Genomic DNA, 8,896 nt, shown 5'->3' on the forward strand with positions numbered 1-8,896 from the left:
TTAATATAAGGCAATTGGCAGTTGGAACCGAGTTCTTTTCGGGTGGGGAGGGGAAGTAGAACTTCTTAAATCCTTAGCATCAGAGCATGTTAATCTAATACTGTGTAAGAAATACTAATGATCTAAGGCCTTTCTTAGTGAGTACCCAGAAGGCAATAGGAATCTATGTGCCAAATGTCAAATTTGTAGGTTTTACGGTTCTGGAGATTTCATGATGAGTGAGTGGCATTTGGCATAGACAGACAGACAGACAGACAGACAGACAGACAGACAGACAGACAGACAGATAGATGACAGATAGATAGATAGATAGATAGATAGATAGATAGATAGATAGATAGATGACAGATAGATAGATAGATAGATAGATAGATAGATAGATAGATAGATAGATAGATAGATAGAGATAGATAGATAGATAGATAGATAGATAGATAGATAGATAGATAGATAGAAGAGAGAGAGAGAGAGAAACACTGCTATCATGTCATCCCTAGCCCTTCTTTTCACGAGACTAGACAGCTGCAGTTGTTAAGTTAGTAGCAGGGTTGTTAAGTGAATCTGACTTCTCCATTGACTTCACACCGATGCAAAAGGAGATCACATGAGCCCAGGACACAGCAACGGTCATAAATATGAGTCAGTTGCTAAGCATCTTAATTTTGATCAAGTGACCACGGGGAGGCCGCAACAGTCATACAATAGTCATAAATCATTTCTTCCAGTGTCGTAGTAACTTCGAATGGTCACTAAATGAACTGTTGTAAGTCGGGAAGTACTTGTATTCTGCCTAAAACAACACATCAACCTTTTATAGGATGAGTGGGTTAGCTTTTCAATTGTTCACGGAATGCAACATTAATTCAGAGCACCTTTTTAATGTTCATTTGATGCGCAGGTGGGGGTGCATCTACCTTAGAATCCATCCTTTAAAAAATGTTTCGATTCCTCCAATCTGCAAAAAAGGTGGAATTCCAAAAATAGGGTGTGTCTTCCGGCCGTCAATAGAGTTTGTTTATTCAATTGCTCGTCTTATGACTCCCAAGGAGGTCACCACAGATCTTTGGCCCTGATGAAACAAATGCACAAAACCTTTGTAGTGCGTCTGAATACAGGTACGACTGGTCGCTTAGCTAGCTTTCAAAATTATGACTGACAACCTCCCCAAAAAGGGGGACTTACAAAATGGATTTGAAGTGACAACTGTTGGTCTCCCTCCAAGGCCAATTGATTGAAGTTTGGGTGTTCAATTACACGTCCACATTATAGCAGTAGCACTTTGATTTATATACCGCTTCACAGTGCTTTGCAGCCCTCTCTAAGTGGTTTACAGAGTCAGCCTATTGGCCGCAACAATCTGGCTCCTCGTTTTACCCACTTCGGAAGGATGGAAGGCTGAGTCAACCTCGAGCCTGGTGAGATTTGAACTGCCAAACTGCAGGCAACAGACGTACTGCACTCTAACCATTGCGCCACGGTAACGCCATTTGTAACGTCCTGCAGGGACTGGATTTTAATGACGGTTTTGCCGAAAGCTGGGATTGACTTCCCGTTTTCAGCAAAAACTGTGCCCCTAGAGAACCATTGCTTTGCTTAATGACTGCAGCATTCATATAACAACCGCAGTGTGTTCACTTACTAACTACAACATTTGCTTTCACAACCACGGCATTCACTTAGCAACCGCTGCAAAATTAAAACCAACCATTATGACCTCCGACCGTAACGGGCAGGCTCGATTATGGTCATTTGTCTAAGAATACCTGTAGTCCAAGGACTTAGGGCATAAGTACTTGATGAACACTTAGTGTTATTCAAAGTTAAGACAGAACCACCCCAGAGTCACTTAAGACCTGGTTTCAAAGTTCCAACTTCTGCAGTGCCAGGGGTGGGCTGCTGGGGGTTTGCAGGGGTTCGGGAGAACCTTTAGCTAAGATTCTGTGCAGTTCAGAGAACCTCCAAGCCCCACTCCAGGCTGGCCTCGCCCAACTCTCCCCTCCCATCCCAGGAGTCCCTACATGGCCCATTTTGGATGCAGGTAAGTGCAGGGTGTACACGGAGGCTCGGGAAGGGCAAAAAATGGGCCTACTGGAAGTTCATGGTGGAAACGGGTCCGTTTCCGGCCTCTGGAGGGCCTCCGGAGCCTGGGGAGGGCAAAAATGCCTCTCCGCCAGGATGCAGGAGGCTGACTAAGCCACGCGCACCATAGCCACACCCAGCCAGCAACTGGACCGAGAACACCTTGCTAAAATTTTTAAAGCCCACCCCTGCCATAGTCAGATGACTTCAAAGTTTTTTCCCAATACATTGGTTTAACCACCACAGCATTCACTGAAGGATTGCCCCCAAAAATATTGGGCATGGACTCATGGTGACCCCCTTAATGACCTCCACAACGTACGACGGTAATTCCATCCTCTATTACACCATAAGTCAAGGATTACCTGTGTAACTACTCTCCTTTCCTTAAACCTACTGACGTTGATGTCGTTTCCCGCCTTCTTATGACTAACTACACTACTCCCTGGGCATGTTTCAAAGGTTTAATGTTATTTACATAGCATCATTAAATATGCAAAGTACTCTCTCCAGCTCTAGCTGTACAATGGGCACTTACACCATGCTCATAAAATAGGAAGATCAATAGGTTGATCAATTTTTTTAAAAAAATACTCATCAGGAACTGAAACTGGGGAGGCGATACGAGACAGAGGTTATGCAAGGAAATTGAACTGTGGTTGCCTCACCTTAAGCATTGCATCCATGAGTGCATTTTAACAGAACACAAGGAGTTTCTTCAGGGCTGGGATCCCTACTCATTGCTCATTCTCCCAGTCCACACCTCCAATCCCCAGCTTGGGTTTCCATTCATCCCACGTTATTACTTTACCCTCCTGCAGTATCTGTAGCAAAAGAAAAAGGCAGCCCGAAACAGTAAAACAATATGGACGTAATTCTTCACTTACAACTATTCATTTGGTGACTATTCAAAGGTACAACAGCATTGAAAAAAGTGACTTATTTTCACACTTACGGATCGTTGCAGCCTCCCCGTGGTCAAGTTTACCACTTTATAATGCCTTGGTAAGGCCACACTTGGAATTCTGCATCCAGTTTTGGTTGCCACGATGTAGAAAAGATGTGGAGACTCTAGAAATAGTTCAGAGAAGAGCAACAAAGAGGATTAGGGGACTGGAGACTAAAACATATGAAGAACGGTTGCAGGAACTGGGCATGTCTAGTTTAATGAAAAGAAGGACTAGGGGAGACATAATAGCAGTCTTCCAATATCTCAGGGGTTGCCACAAAGAAGAGGGAGTCAAGCTATTCTCCAAAGCACCCGAGTGTAGTACAAGAAGCAATGGGTGGAAACTAATCAAGGAAAGAAGTAACCTAGAATTAAGGAGAAATTTCCTGACAGTGAGAACAATTGATCAGTGGAACAGAAGTTGCCTCCAGAGGTTGTGAATGCCCCAACACTGGAAGTCTTTAAGAAGATGTTGGATAGCCATTTATCTGGAACGGTATAGAGTTTCGTGCCTAGGCAGGGGGTTGGACTAGAAAATCTCCAAGGTCCCTTCCAACTCTGCTATTGTATTGTATTAAGTGATCAGAATTCGGATGCTTACCAACCCTGATTCATATTTATGACGGTTGCAGTGTCCTGGCGGTTATGTGATCTCCTTTTGTGACCTTCTGGCAAGAGAAGTCAATGGGGAAACCTGATTCACTTAACAACCGTGTCACTAACTTAACCACTGCAGGGTTTTACTTAACAACAGTGACGAGAAAGGTCGTAAAATGGGGAAAAACGTACTTAACAAATATCCTCACTTAGCAACATACATTTTCGGCTCATTTGTCGTTGTAAGTTGAGGGCTGCCTGTAAAACCTAACAAGGGCCAGTGAAAAGACACATAACCAGGTAAAATAAAATTTAATTTTAAAACCCTCATTATGCAAAAAGATCCTTGTCTGACCAAATGGAAGTACAGGTAGTCCTCGACTTACAAGTTCATTTAGTGACCGTTCAGAGTTACAAAGGTACTGAAAAAAAGTGACTTATTACCATTTTTCATAGTTATAACCGTGGCAGCATTCCCCCGTGTCCACATGATTTACATTTGTATGCTTGACATCTGAATCACATTTATGACGGTTGCCCTGTCCCCTTTTGCAACCTTCTGGCACGCAAAGTGAATGGGGAAGTCAGTTTCACTTAACAAACTGTGTCACTAATTTAACACCTGCAGTGATTCACTTAGCAAATATGACAAGGAAAGTCGTTACGTGGGGGAGAAACTCCCTTAACAAATGTGTCACTTGGCAACATAAATTTTGGGCTCAATTGTGTACGTTGAGGACTACCTTTCTAGCCCACTTATCAGGGGGGAAATGCTACTGGTTCGGACCGGTTCGCCTGAACTGGTAGTAAAAATGCTACCAGTTCGCCTGAACCGGTAGTAAAAAAAATACTACCAGTTCAGGCAAACTGGTGTTTCCAATGATCAGCTGTGACGCACAATTTATATTAGCTAGAATCATTGGAAGTCCTGCTTTACAACTAATCTGAATCACCTAGCACAATGGATCGTCGGAAATACCTCGCAGGCGCGCTCGATAGCGGGCTGGTCCTGTTTAGACACTCTGTGCATGCGTGGAAGGTCCTGCGCATGCGCAGAGGTGGTGCGTGCACTGCTCACATTTGCAAACTGGGAGCAAAGTGAAGTTGATTTCACCCCTGGCCTCTTAGGCTCAGGTCCATCTTCTTGGGAAGAAAGTCCCAAAGCAATCAGATGAAATACTTCCAGAATTCAAGGATGGGCCCAGGGATACCTATTTACCTGGGGGTTTCTGGCTTGTTTTCAGGGACTAAGCAAGCCGCTGCCGTTTACCCCATTGTTACTGAACCCTCTCCAAGGGCTGCCCCGCAAAGAGCTTCCTCCTGCAGCAAGCCAAATGGAAAGCAGGTTATCAATCCACCACTGAAACCACTTTTTGAGTTTTCAAAGCAAGAGGGAGATGAAACGGCGGCTCCCACCCACACCCCATCACCGCAGACACGTTTTTTTACTATGTAATTCACCCTAAAAATAGAACCAAAGTCCGAGCTGAGTCATTTCTCTGTGAGAGTAAAGCTTTCCTTGTTTTCCCCCCATCCTGCTGAGAGACAGATTTGCTTCTGTTTCAGGCCAAATCTACTTTTAGGTTCTCCCTAGTCAAACCTTTCAGGTAATCTGACCTATTTTTATTTATTTACTTTATTTATTTATTATTTTATATTTTATTTATTTTATTTTTTATTTTATTTTTTATTTTATATTTTATTTATTTTATTTTTTATTTATTTATTATTTATTATTTTATTTATTTTATTTATTTTAATTTTATTTATTTATTTATTTATTTATTTTATTATTTTTACTTTACTTTACTATTGTATTGTATTGTATTGTATTGTATTGTACAATTTTACTTTACTTTGCTTTGCTTTATTATTTTATTTTATTTTGGGAAACTCCACTAGTGGCACCTCCGTGGGGGGGTCAGTGCTTGCCTTTAATACAGTGTTTGTCAAGCTAGGCCTCTTGGAAAGGTGTGGACTTCAACTCCCAGAATTCCCCAGCCAGGATCCAAGAGGCCTAGCTTGACAAACCGGCTTGAGAGTTTTGCGACTCCCTCTTTCTAGCCAATGGCAACTCGGCATCTGCCAAGGTGCGACGTCACAGCCGCTTTCTGCCAATCCCCGAGAGGGAGAACCGGTTTTTCATCTCCAGCCTGATCCTTCCCCCCCCTCCTCCCCCCCCCCTTTCTGACCCCGAAGGAGGCTGACCGGCGCTGCCTCGGCCTTTCTGGAGGCTGCCAAGCTTTGAAGCCCGATACCCACCCAGGGGCGTTGGGGAGTTTTCCAAACGACTTTCCGAGGCTTTCGAAGCCAGGCCAAAAAAAAGGCCAAAAAACCCCACCTTCTTCAGGGCCGGGAAAGCGTCTCCCAGGGCGGGTCCCCCTATCCATAAGGGAGGAGTTGCCTTTCCACGTTGTCACGAGGAGTAGCGCCAGGTTGGCCGGGTTAAGGTAGCCCTTCCTTTCAGAGCCCCCAGCCACCAGGTAATCCAACCCATGGTAACCCAATCCGAGAAGGGTCTGCTTGCGTAATCGGAGGGTGCCTGGTGATGGGTGTACAATAATGCACGGAATTGTATTTATTAACACACATCCACAATATATATATATACATCCATCCATCTATCCACCCATAATGCATAATTTCTATATCATGGTAAGATGGGTAGCCAATAAATTTTATTTATACATGTACACACATGTATACAAATATGTATACTATCTAATCTGTCTATGGTCTACTTTATATCTATCATCTTATCTAATCTCTTATCTCTTATCTCCATCCATCCATCCATAATACATAATTTCTATATCATGGTAAGGTGGGTAGCTAATAAATTCTATTTATTTATACATGTATACATACACATGTATACAAATAGGTATACTATCTAATCTGTCTGGTCTACTATCTATCTATCCTCTATCTCTATCTCCATCCATAATACATAATTTCTATATCATGGTTAGGTGCGTAGCCAATAAATTCTATTTATTTATACATGTATACACACACATGTATACAAATATGTATACTATCGAATCTGTCTATGGTCTACTTTGTATCTATCTATCTATCTATCTATCATCTATCTATCATCTATCTAATCTCATCTCTTATCTCCATCCATAATACATAATTTCTATATCATGGTAAGGTGGGTAGCCAATAAATTCTATTTATTTATACATGTATACATACATGTGTATACAAATATGTATACTATCGAATCTGTCTATGGTCTACTTTATATCTATCTATCTATCTATCTATCTATCTATCTATCTATCTATCATCTATCTAATCTCATCTCTTATCTCCATCCATCCATCCATAATACATAATTTCTATATCATGGTAAGGTGGGTAGCCAATAAATTCTATTTATTTATACATGTATACATACACGTGTATACAAATATGTATACTATCGAATCTGTCTATGATCTACTTTATATCTATCTACCTACCTACCTACCTACCTACATACATACATACCTATCTATCTCCACCCACCCATCCATCCCACCTTACCATGAGATAACTGGACGGCTCACAGAGACATAAAAACACATACACGTTAAAACCTAAATAACATAAATTAAAACCACAGATTAAACCAGGGGGGTCTCCGCCCTTCCCCACCCTTTCGGGGCTTGAAAGAAGGCGCAGCATTCACACCAGAGACCCTGCGGGCGGTCTTCACAGGACGGGACTGGCCCCTCGTGTGCATCCCCCGTCCCCCTGCAGCTGCCCCCGCCGGGCTGGAGGGCGGCCGGCAGCTGCGCAAGCGGGCCCGGACGGCGCCTGCCGTCTCCCTCGCCCCCGGGGCCCCGCGCCGCCCTGCGCCCTTGGCCTGGCTTGGCCCCGTCCGGCCCGCCCGCCCTGCCCCCTCCGGCTCGGCAGCCACTCATCGCCCGAGCGGCGGCCGCCGCCTGAGTCATCGGCATCAGAGGAGCCGCCGCCGGCGCTGGGGCGGGGACGGAGCAGCCGAGCAAAGGGCGGGCGAGGGCAGCCAGCCCAGGGAGGGAGAGAGGGAGGGACGGTCCGCGGGGCTACCGTCGCCCGGGAACAGCCGGGGCAGCCCCGCGCTCTCCTGGCCCGGCTCACTGGGAGCTTCCGTGCGGGCGGCGGCAGAGGCTGCCTGGCACGGGGGAGGAAGGAGGTGGAGGTTCCTCCGGGTCATTTCGGGGGAGGCGGCGCGGGGGCTAAGCCGGCGTGGTGAAAGGGGTTGTTGGTGCAAGACAGCGGCCGGAGGCAGGGAACGATGGGCGGTGGAGTAGGCGGCTCTGCAGCTGGAGCTCCATCCGTCTCTTTGGCCCGGAGGGACAGCCGAGGCTGAGGGGGTTGAGAGGGACCCCCGCTCCTTCCTTCCTCCTTCCCCGCCACACTTCGAGCTTCTGAAATCTCTTTTCCGGGACTTGGGGCGGGGGAGGGGAAACGGAGCTTGGAAGGAGAGACAAAAGGAAGGAAGGGAGTGAAGTTAGGAATGTGGGATGAGGAAGGGAGGGAAGGAAGGAAGGAGGGGGAAGGAAGAAAGGGAGGGAGGGAGGGAGAGAAGGAAAGTGGAGGGACAGGGAGAAAAGATGGAAGGAGAGAGGAGGAAGGAAGGAGGAGGGATGGGACAAGCAAGGAAAAAGAGGGAGAGAAGGAAGGGATGAGGAAGGGAAATAAGGAAAGGGAAGGAGAGAAGGAAGAGTTGCGAAGGGAAGGAAGGAAGGAGAGAGGAGGAAAAGGAGGAGGGAAGGGACAGGGAAGGAAGAAGAGGGAGAGAAGGAAGGGATGAGGAAGGGAAAGAAGGAAAGGAAGGAGAGAAGGAAGGAGGGGAGGAAGAAAAGGAGGGAGGGAGAGAAGGAAAGTGGAGGGACAGGGAAGAAGGAAGGAAGGAGGAGGGAAGGAAGAAGAGGGAGAGAAGGAAGGGATGAGGAACGGAAATAAGGAAAGGGGAAGGAGAGAAGGAAGGGATGAGGAAGGGAAAGAAGGAAGGAGGGGAGGAAGAAAGGGAAGGAGGGAGAGAAGGAAAGTGGGGGGACGTGAGGAAGGAAGGAGAGAGGAGGAAGGAAGGAGGAGGGAAGGGACAGGGAAGGAAGAAGAGGGAGAGAAGGAAGGGAAAGAAGGAAAGGGGGACAGAGAGGGAAGGGAAAAGGAAATAGGAAAGGGGAAGGACAGTGAGGGAAGGAAGGCGAGAGAAGAGGAAGGGGGTGGGAAGGAAGGAGTGATAAAGGGAGAGAAGGAAGGAAGGAAAACCTGACACACACACCCTCTGCC

The 8,896-nt window shown here is 45.9% G+C and overlaps 2 long non-coding RNA genes across 3 annotated transcripts; both read right to left on the reverse strand.

Annotated features, from left to right (window-relative positions):
• Positions 1-616: 616 nt before the first annotated feature.
• LOC116506606 lies at positions 617-3,073 on the reverse strand. Its single transcript, XR_004255053.1, has 3 exons — positions 3,035-3,073; positions 2,748-2,903; positions 617-1,069 (listed from the first exon to the last, which is right to left on the reverse strand). It is a non-coding gene; the product is annotated as an uncharacterized LOC116506606 (long non-coding RNA).
• A 37-nt stretch (positions 3,074-3,110) lies between these two features.
• LOC116506463 lies at positions 3,111-7,460 on the reverse strand. Of its 2 annotated transcripts, none has more exons than XR_004255030.1 (3): positions 7,310-7,460; positions 4,845-4,945; positions 3,111-3,150 (listed from the first exon to the last, which is right to left on the reverse strand). It is a non-coding gene; the product is annotated as an uncharacterized LOC116506463 (long non-coding RNA). The 2 variants fall into 2 exon arrangements; XR_004255031.1 differs by having other exon boundaries at positions 7,274-7,460.
• Between the last annotated feature and the right edge of the window lie 1,436 nt (positions 7,461-8,896).

This window comes from Thamnophis elegans, chromosome 3 (assembly GCF_009769535.1).
Source record: "Thamnophis elegans isolate rThaEle1 chromosome 3, rThaEle1.pri, whole genome shotgun sequence".
In the NCBI taxonomy this organism is placed as follows: domain Eukaryota; kingdom Metazoa; phylum Chordata; class Lepidosauria; order Squamata; family Colubridae; genus Thamnophis; species Thamnophis elegans.